The following is an 11164-nucleotide window of genomic DNA, read 5'->3' as shown; positions in this document are numbered from 1 at the left end:
CTTGTTAAAACCATTGGAAACACCACAAGTTTGTTTTCCAATGATCTTTAGTGGAGATGAGAGTACTCAGCAGTTCACAGGAAACCAGGGCCGCCCGGGGGGGGGGGGGGGGGGGGGGACAAGTGGGGCAATTTGCCCCAGGCCCTGGGCCCCACAGGGGCCCCACGAGAATATAGTATTCTATAGTATTGCAACATTTTTTTATGGAAGGGGCCCCTGAAATTGCTTTGCCCGGGGCCCCCTGAATCCTCTGGGTGGCCCTGCAGGAAACTCTCTGCACCTTGCAGAATCAGGCCCTTACTCCTCTTAGCCATTTGTATCTTAGGGTATGTCTACACTGCTGCGCTAGTTCGGCGGCTGGGGATCGAAGTTCCGGGTTCGATTTATCGCGTCTGGTGTGGACGCGATAAATCGAACCAGGAAGTGCTCGCCGTCGACTGCGGTACTCCAGCTAGACGAGAGGAGTACCGCGGAGTCGACGGGGGAGCCTGCCTGCCGCGTGTGGACCGCGTCTGAACCGCGGTAAGTTCGAAGTAAGGTATGTCGAATTCAGCTACGTTATTCACGTAGCTGAATTTGCGTACCTTACTTCGACTTGGGGGGTAAGTGTAGACCAAGCCTTATAATGGCCAAATTCTTCTCACCTTGATTTCAATGGTCAGTGAATGTGGTAAGCAATATAAGAACACAGAAATAGAACAAACAGAGGGATAAGGATTTGGCCCTTAAAGCTGTCAGCTAGATCTAGGCCCCAGATTTAGATTTTGTTTTGAAGTGGACTTTGCATAGGGTGACCAGACAGCAAGTGTGAAAAATCGGGACAGGAGGTGGGGGTTCATAGGAGCCTATACAAGAAAAAGATCCAAAAATTGGGACTGTCCCTATAAAATCAGGACATCTGGTCACCTAACTTTGCAAAGCCTAATATGAATGCAAATATTCTGGGGAATTTTTTATTTCAGTTACAATTTGTTTATTTATATGTTCTTGTCATTGTTCTGTACCAGACGACTTTGTGCTAGTGAATGAGAACTAGAAAGTTCTCTTCTAGTTCACTGTTCACTTCCACTTCATTATATTAGCCAAGTGAAATGAGAAAAGTGTACAGCACAAATGAATGAGAATAGAATAACAAGAAGAAATGTAATGCCAACAATTAATTCTCTTCCGATAATTTAAGTTGTTAGTAACAAAAGATTTGGGCTTGACATAGATCCTTTAACATCCATGCTGTAAAATGAGCCTACACTTTGTGTATTATAAATATGCTCTTTTAAATTAGTCGTTCTTTACAATTTATTTTACTTTTCCTTTAGATAAATATACATTGTAATTTGTATTATATATTCATACACGTGTGAATTAAAAATCATGGAAATTTACATTGTTTCTGTTCTTAAACAATACTGGGAGATGGACAAAGATTTGGATGGAAAGTCAGAAATGGTTGTGAGAGATGATGCTCCAAGACATTTCGTTCACACTTTTATCACTGGTTCTAGTAACATTTTCAGGGCCTGTAAGGCATGCTTAATTTTCTTGAATCAAGCACATTGGGAAAGCTGGATGTTCAGTGTGAAATTTTACATGCTCTGCTTCCTGATGGCTCATCTGCCCAGAGAAACAAGGATCAAATCTTGCTCTCTATTACACCTCTTTTGAGTGTAGACAACACATCGGTTAAAATGCTGACTGATGTCCACTTTTGCTCCCACTGTGCCAGTGCACCAGTGAGAGACAGTCTCAGGGTCTGCAGCCTAGGAAGAATGCATGAATGCCCTCAGTCCAAGTGGTAGCACATACCCATCAGAAATGAGAACCACACCTATGTCTTTGGAATAATAGTCTTGCTTGTCACCAAAGGGAGTGGAGTGGAGTCCAACACCAGAACTTCCTCTCATCCTACTCACTTTATCTGTACTTCACACCAGTAAGCCTTACCGCAAGGCCATAATTATCTACCTAGAGCATTTTGTTAAATGAAAAGTTACCAGAAGAAATCAGTGCTAACCTGGTGGCTCCTACCAATCCTGATTTACCATATGGTACAACCCTATAAAAGTGCAGCTCTTGGCACAAAATCCAATAGCAATAAGGAAACTTCTGTCAATGTATAGGCATGGAGGCTAGTTAAGATGGAACAATTGCTTCCAATCTACTCAGGCTGATACTAGCACTTCTTATAAACACTATTGCTTTGGCAACATCCTGCTGGGGACATACTCCAGAACAAAGCTACCGGCAGGTGCTTGCACACACCAAGAAGCTGAAAATCAATTTCAGTGCCAAAAAGCCAGCGCTATCCTGGCCCAGAAAGTCAGAGAACATCCAACAGCCACTCTCTGACACTAGAACATTTAAATAAGGGTTTAAAACAATTTAATCAAATAGTATAAAGCAGACATTTGCTTTAGAAGAAGACCTTGCACAGGAGGGGACAGGGGAAGATGTACCTGATCACAGAGAGAGAGGGCGCTAGATGGAACCCTGCAGTACTTTGTGGAGGGCCCTGAAAACTCTTTTACAAGTCCCAGAATGTGTTTCAGAATATGTCTACACAGCAATAAAAAATACCAAACCCAGGCAGCATGTTTCAGAGCCCAGGTCAACTGAATTGGGCAGGGCTAAAAATCACAGTGTAGACTTTCACGCTCAGGCTGCAGCCCAAGCTCTGAGACCCTCCCGCCCCCACTGGGTTTCAGAGCCCAGGCTCCAGCCCAACCCACCCCACCCTGAACAGCTACACTGCTAGTTTTTAGCCCTGCAGGGTGAGTCTGAGTTAGTTGACCTAGCCTCTGCAACACGCTGCTGTGGGTCTTTTTTTGCAGTGTTGCCATACCCACAGGCACTTTTTGCTTAATACATGTTGAAAAGTCCCACTAGCCAGGTACCTATTTGCTCTGAGCTAGACAGCTGGGTTCAGACACTTCCCAAGGTAAGTTATGCAGATTGTTGCTGCAGGGTGTCGGACTGCTGTTCACAGTGGGGCTCTGTTGTATCGCCTGCAGCATTTTCTCTGGTGCCACAGGAGCACCTGCGTTGGGAGGCTCAATGAGCCAGTTGCAGGCCTTCAAATAGCTCTTGCAGCACTGCAAGATCTAAAATTCACAGATCGCGCCACTGCAGGGTGTTTCCAGATTTGCCCGTTACTTTGGGGTATGGTCATTTATTAGGGTTACTCTTCGGGGGGGGGGGGAGTCTGTAATTCTATCAATGTACTGCTTGTGTCACTTTTGCTTTCCTATGGAGCTCTACTTCTCCCTTCTGCAAGTCCCCTACCAATGGAGGTATCCTGCAGGACCTAGGTTCCCCAGGGCTAGGTTCCTCCAGCCCCAGAACCAGATACGCACGTGCGCGCACACACACACACACACACACACACATACACACTCTCTTTCTCTCTCTCTCTCTCCCACCTTACCTGAGTGGACCGAGTCAATCAGCACTTTCAAGCTGACCCCTTATATGTCCCTGGACTCAGTGGGCTGGGTCAAGCCACACTTTCAAGCTGCCCCCCTTATGTGCCACAGGTATCGCACCAGAATAGAGTCAGCCTGAGCGGACCAGGTCGAACAGCACTTTCAAGCTGCCACCCTTATATGCCCCTGGACTCAGTAGTCTGGGTCGAGCAGCACTTCCAAGCTGCCACCCTCGTATGTCACAGGTTCAGCATGTCCCTATCCCCATTTTCACGTCACAATTGTACTGGTAGTAACCCACTTGATAAGCAAACCCCACAGTATTTTTGGGCGCTACAGGGATCTTTAGCTTAGGTAAGAGAAGCGTTGCTGCAGAGTTAATGGGGAAGCTAAAAACATGAAAGAGTAAAGTTCAGAGAGAGAGAGAGAGAGAGAGGGAAGCAACCATCTTAACCATAAAAGTTATTTATTGAATAATAGTGATAACCACACAAGGAAAGCCTAAATAAACATAACAGTTACATTATTAGAGGTTACAAAAATCATATATAGAAAACTATACCTGCCTGAGGTAGAAAAGAAAACAGAGAGAGAGAGAGCTGGGATCTCACAATCCATGAAGCTTGAATTGGTCGGGGTTCCCAGGTGATGGTGGTAGCTCAGGGTCCTGAGTGCTGGAGACAGGCAGAGCCACCAGCACAATCAGTCAGGAGAAGATGAAATCCCAGTAGAACTGGTGCAGAGTTGGATCCATGCATCAGACCACTTACTGGAGTGTGGGTAGGGTTTTTTTGTAGGGAAACAACAATGGTTCAAGGTAGAACACTAGATTTGTTTATGGGAAAACTGATGACTCAAGGGTTTTCTTTAGGTTAGACAATAGGAGCTGGTCACTCTTGGCTATGGGCGGTGTTCCTTCCAGGGAGCTCACAATGCAATTAGGCAGCTTCAGTATTTTGGATATCAATCAAGGATTCATTACTAGAATTGGTCTGATAACTGCTGAGCTGGGTGTGTGCTTGCGTACATTCATTAACATCTGGAGCAGAGATCCCCCATGATGCAGTGCTTCCCTGCTTTTCTGGTCCCAGAGTTCAGTGCGGTTCTTGCCTTGGAATCTCTGTTCTCCATTCTGATGCTAATAGAGATGCCTCCCTGTCCCATCTTTGATGCAGGTGAGGCTAGGGGAGTTGCCTTAATCTTGTCACCCTTGTCAGGAGGGGTCTAGGTGTGTCTCCCACCGCCCTTCACTGCTCTCTGCAAGTCTTTTCTCTGATCAGTTTTGGTTCAAGCAGAGGCTGTGGGGGGTGTCCTTCATGAGTCAGACAGGCTGGATACTGCACCTGGTTCCCCAAGAACACAGAGCTGACTGGTATCAAGGGACAATGATTTACATTGACACACAACGGGTAAATAGCTGAAGCAGTAAACAAGTTAAAAGCCTGATCTCGAGCCCAGTGAAGTCAGTGGAAAGTCTTTCATTATTAATGTTAATGAGCTTTGGATTGGGCCTGAATATTGGGTGTGTTTTAAAACACTTTACACACTGTAATCAATCTAGGCTGGCCATTTATAGTGGCGAGTTAATATAAAAACTGGTCCTAACACTATGTTACACAGATTAACTCACCAAAGCCCACTCCTGAAACGGTGGCACATTCACAGCACAGCGTGCTGGAGCAGGCCCAGAGCAACCGGTGACTCACCTCCCATAAGTCAGACCTGCCCTCACCACAGCTGGGCTGAGGTAACACAGCCAAATGATGCTATTTGAGTAAGCAGGGAAAGTTTAACCACCTACAACTAAATCCTGAACAACTCACTCACTATCCTTAAGCAATGAGCCACACCAGGCTGTGTGGTAGCAGGCTATCTGTGCATGCCATGGGTGTGTCTGCCTCATGCCTTCGACAACCCACTGTCCTACTAATGGACACCTGATGTGCCTTATTGTGCTATCCTTTTAAATTGTTTTCTTTAAAAAAAATACCAATGCCTTAAAACATTATGTCTCCTTGCATGCTGAAAAATAGCTCCTAGTAAAAGGCTCAGCTAAATTAGGCTGAAGAAGGATATAAATATAATTTCCCCCTCCTGATTGGAACATACTAATTGTGAGTTCATTTTCTCTCACTCTTTCTCTCTCTCTCTAGCCCTTTTTCAGGAAGACTCTCTGAACTCTTTCGACCTTTGTCCCTCCTCCTGCCCCCCATCCCCGGATCCTGGCTGACACTTCCTCAGCAATTTGTTGCCATGCCATGCCATGCCATGTTGCCATAACTCATATTTTAGTGTACAAATGATGGTCCTGATTCTGCAATGCACATAAGAATATAAAAATGGCCGTACTGGGTCAGACTAAAGGTCCATCCAGCCCAGTATCCTGTCTTCCGACAGTGGCCAATGCCAGGTGCCCCAGAGGGAGTGAACCTAACAGGTAATGATCAAGTGCTCTCTTTCCTGCCATCCATCTCCACCCTCTGACAAACAGAGGCTAGGGACACCATTCCTTACCCATCCTGGCTAATAGTCATTAATGGACTTAACCTCCATGAATGTATCCAGTTCTCTTTTAAACCCTGTTATAGTCCTAGCCGTCACAATCTCCTCAGGCAATGAGTTCCACAAATTGATTGTGCGTTGTGTGAAGAACTTCCTTTTATTTGTTTTAAACCTGCTGCCCATTAATTTCATTTGGTGACCCCAGTTCTTGTATTATGGGAACAAGTAAATAACTTTTCCTTATTCACTTTATCCACATTACTCATGATTTTATATACCTCTATCATATCCCCCCTTAGTCTCTTCTTTTCTAAGCTGAAAAGTCCTAGCCTCTTTAATCTCTCCTCATATGGGACCCATTCCAAACCCCTAATCACTTTAGTTGCCCTTTTCTGAACTTTTTCTAGTGCCAGTATATCTTTTTGAGATGAGGAGACCACATCTGTACGCAGTATTCAAGATGTGGGTGTACCATGGATTTATATAAGGGCAATAAGATATTCTCTGTCTTATTCTCTATCCCCTTTTTAATGATTCCTAACACCCAGTTTGCTTTTTTGACTGCCACTGCACACTGCGTGGATGTCTTCAGAGAACTATCCATGATGACTCCAAGATCTTTTTCCTGATTAGTTGTAGCTAAATTAGCCCCCATCATATTGTATGTATAGTTGGGGTTATTTTTCCCAATGTGCATTACTTTACATTTATCCACATTAAATTTCATTTGCCATTTTGTTGCCCAATCACTTAGTTTTGTGAGATCTTTTTGAAGTTCTTCACAGTCTGCTTTGGTCTTAACTATCTTGAGCAGTTTAGTATCATCTGCAAACTTTTCCACCTCACTTTTTACCCCTTTCTCCAGATCATTTGTGAGTAAGTTGAATAGGATTGGTCCTAGGACTGACCCTAGGGGAACACCACTAGTTACCCCTCTCCATTCTGAAAATTTACCATTTATTCCTACCCTTTGTTCCCTATCTTTTAACCAGTTCTCAATCCATGAAAGGATCTTCCTTCTTATCCCATGACAACTTAATTTACGTAAGAGCCTTTGGTAAGGGACTGTGTCAAAGGCTTTCTGGAAATCTAAGTACACTATGTCCACTGGATCCTAATCTAAGTACACTTGTCCACATGTTTGTTGACCCCTTCAAAGAACTCTAATAGATTAGTAAGACATGATTTCCCTTTACAGAAACCATGTTGACTTTTGCCCAACAATTTATGTTCTTCTATGTGTCTGACAATTTCATTCTTTACGATTGTTTCAACTAATTTGCCGGGTACTGATGTTAGACTTACTGGTCTGTAATTGCCGGGATCACCTCTAGAATCCTTTTAAAATATTGGTGTTAAATTAGCTATCTTCCAGTCATTGGGTACAGAAGCCGATTTAAAGGACAGCTTACAAACCATAGTCAGTAGTTCCACAATTTCACATTTGAGTTCTTCCAGAACTCTTGGGTGAATGCCATCTGGTCCCGGTGACTTGTTACTTTTAAGTTTATCAATTAATTCCAAAACCTCCTCTAGTGACACTTCAATCTGTGACAATTCCTCAGATTTGTCACGTACAAAAGCCGGCTCAGGTTTGGGAATCTCCCTAACATCCTCAGCCGTGAAGACTGAAGCAAAGAATCCATTTAGTTTCTCCGCAATGACTTTATCGTCTTTAAGTGCTCCTTTTGTATCTCGATCGTCCAGGGGCCCCACTGGTTGTTTAGCAGGCTTCCTGCTTCTGATGTACTTAAAAAACATTTTATTACCTTTTGAGTTTTTGGCTAGTTGTTCTTCCAACTCCTTTTTGGCTTTTCTTATTACCTTTTTACACTTAATTTGGCAGTGTTTATGCTCCTTTCTATTTACCTCACCAGGCTTTGACTTCCACTTTTTAAAAGATGCCTTTTTATCTCCCACTGCTTCTTTTACATGGTTGTTAAGCCACGGTGGCTTTTTTTTAGTTCCATTACTGTGTTTTTTAATTTGGGGTATACATTTAAGTTGGGCCTCTATTATGGTATCTTTGAAAAGTGTCCATGCAGCTTGCAGGGATTTCACTCTAGTCACTGTACCTTTTAATTTCTGTTTAACTAACCCCCTCATTTTTGCATAGTTCCCCTTTCTGAAGTTAAATGCCACAGTGTTGGGCTGTTGAGGTGTTCTTCCCACCACGGGAATGTTAAAAGTTATTATATTATGGTCACTATTTCCAAGCGGTCCTGTTATAGTTACCTCTTGGACCAGATCCTGCGCTCCACTCAGGACTAAATCGAGAATGGCCTCTCCCCTTGTGGGTTCCTGTACCAGCTGCTCCAAGAAGCAGTCATTTAAAGTATCGAGAAATTTTGTCTCTGCATTTCGTCCTGAGGTGACATGTTCCCAGTCAATATGGGGATAACTGAAATCCCCCACTATTATTGATTTCTTAATTTTGATAGCCTCTCTAATCTCCCTTATCATTTCATCGTCACGATCACTGTCCTGGTCAGGTGGTCGATAATAGATCCTTAATGTTATATTCTTATTAGAGCATGAAATTACTATCCATAGAGATTCTATGGAACATGTGGATTCATGTAAGATTTTTACTTCATTTGATTCTACATTTCCTTTCACATATAGTGCCACTCCCCCCTCTGCATGACCTGTTCTGTCCTTCCGATATATTTTGTACCCCGGAATGATTGTGTCCCATTGATTGTCCTCAGTCCACCAGGTTTCTGTGATGCCTATTATATCAATATCCTCCTTTAACACACGGCACTCTAGTTCATCCATCTTATTATTTAGACTTCTAGCTTTTGTGTACAAGTACTTTAAAAACTTGTCACTGTTTATTTATCTGCCCTTTTCTGATGTGTCGGATTCTTTTTTATGTGAATGTTTCTTGTCTGATCTGGCCCCTACTTTATCCTCTTCCATCCTCTCCTCCTGACTAAAACCTAGAGAATCTCTATCAATAGACTCTCTTCTAAGAGAAGTCTCTGTCCGATCCACGTGCTCCTCTGCAGCAGTCGGCTTTCCCCCATCTCTTAGTTTAAAAACTGCTCTGCAACCTTTTTAATGTTAAGTGCCAGCAGTCTGGATCCACTTTGGTTTAGGTGGAGCCCATCCCTCCTGTATAGGTTCCCCCATCCCAAAAGTTTCCCCAGTTCCTAATAAATCTAAACCCCTCCTCTCTACACCATCTGGCACTATGAGGATGGGGTAGTTTAAAACTGTCAGGTGTCTCTTCCCTACCCCAAACCCTCCCTTTTCAATCTCCATCGGAGGCTTCTTTTATTTTCTTTGTTTCCTCCATTAATGTATTCCTTCCACCTGTTTTCTCTATACCTCTGAAGAATCTGTTACTCCAATAAATGGCTGGAGTAAAGAACTGAGTCAAACTGGCCTGCCTGCCACTCTTTGCATCTCCTTTGTGTGCAGTGACTTTACTAAAAGTGTTGAACAAGTGCAGCAGTGTCCAATCCCATTTGTTAAATATCCTCTGGTGAAATAAACGTGCCTATGGAGAAAGTTCTCCAGGAATCAACAGACATGGACGAGTTCATTTCCTTTTTCCTTTTGTTTGCAAAGCATATCTTAATTAAATAGGCATTTTGTTCCACTGGTTTTGTTCATAATTTATTTGTATCTTGCTGTAGTATCTGTCAACTTGTTTAAGCAAAAATAAAAATACAACATTTAATAAAGGGAAAGAGCATTACAATGCAGGAGAGAAGGTAAGAGGTCTTTCACTGGCTTCTACAGGTGGGTAGAATACTGCAATAACAGTTTTAGCAAGTACTCAAATTTGTTAATGAATTTTCCTTGACCACACTAGCAGACCTAGTCTGTTTATTTTCTACAATGCTTTTCTGTTCCTTTCCACACGTTGGTGCAATCTCAAGTTTTCCTGGCACCAATAGTATCAGAAAGCAAATGGCAAGGTCTTGTATGTGACGAATCACAAAAACCAAATTGTAAACATGTATTCACTTCAGAATTGCTCATGCTCTCCTCATCTAATCAGGGAACAGGAAAAGCACCACATGACTTATCTGACCAGTTACAAACAATCAACACAGTTCAATAATGTGATGGGGTGTGTCAATGCCGCACTGGGCAAGCAGGGGTTAACCAGTCACTTTTGGCCCAAGAGGCCAGGCCCTCTCACCTCTGCTGCACATGCTCCAGTTGGAGGGAGCAGATAAAAGGGAACAGCTCACTCCATTCCTGGCTGGCGGAGGAGGAAGACGGACATGCGTTGCCAGCTCCCGCTGAGGTACCACCAGCCTTCCAGATTACGGAAGCAAGTCTCCCTGACTATATGACGAGGGATCCTCAACTATGAAGGCCAACGGAGATGCCAAGCCTCTGCCCGGGAGGACAAGCCCAAAGTGGACTTAGAGGTAGGAAGTGACCAAGGGAATATATTGGGAGCTGATACTTGAATCCTGAAGAGGGAGACTACAGGCTCCACAGGGCCCTGGGTCGGAACCTGGTGGAGCAGGGTGGGCTCGGCACTGGCGGGTGGCTATTACCGCTGGAGACCCCAGCTATAGACTGGTTACTCTGCCCCACCCAAGGGGCTGAAGGCCTGTTTGTGATTGTTTGCCCCAGCCAGGAGGCTCAGGAGCTATAGACGGTTTGCCTGTTCAGCCCCTCACTGTGGGCCAGAGTCCCTGATTATGTTTGTCTGGCCCAGCTGAGAGTCCTGATGACTGTGTGGCGGAGTGTATCAGCCCCACACTGGGCAAGCGGGGGCACCCAATGGATGCGCAGAACCCCATGACAAATAGTGAATTTTAAAGATACGCTGAAAACTGTTCAGAACCTAGGTTAAAAAAAACTGTGAAACAATTCATTAAATAGTGTTGAACAGATGTTACAGGATATTGTGCTCTGCTAGTGGATGGTCCACAAGCAGAAAAAGAGGCTAAATTGACTGGATTCATGATTCAGTATAAATTATTCATTGAGCACTGCTCTTTTCTGTGCTCTATAGAATAAAATCTGTTCGATTTTCTCTGTGTCACACTATCATTTCCATTTGCTTTCCCAGGTTATGTGTGTGTATTAGACAAAACAATGACATCAAACCCCTTTCTATTAATTAAAAAGAAATGCATGCTCACAAGTCAGGCCGTAGGATTTCCCTCCTGCCCCAAACAGCTGGAACCTGGTTTCCATTATTGCTTTTATTATAAACCAACAGGTTTTGCAGCTCTTCTCTCACACCCCCGCCCTACAGTACTGCA

The sequence above is a fragment of the Emys orbicularis genome, chromosome 1, assembly GCF_028017835.1.
Source record: "Emys orbicularis isolate rEmyOrb1 chromosome 1, rEmyOrb1.hap1, whole genome shotgun sequence".
Taxonomy (NCBI): domain Eukaryota; kingdom Metazoa; phylum Chordata; order Testudines; family Emydidae; genus Emys; species Emys orbicularis.
This window is presented reverse-complemented; position numbering follows the sequence as displayed.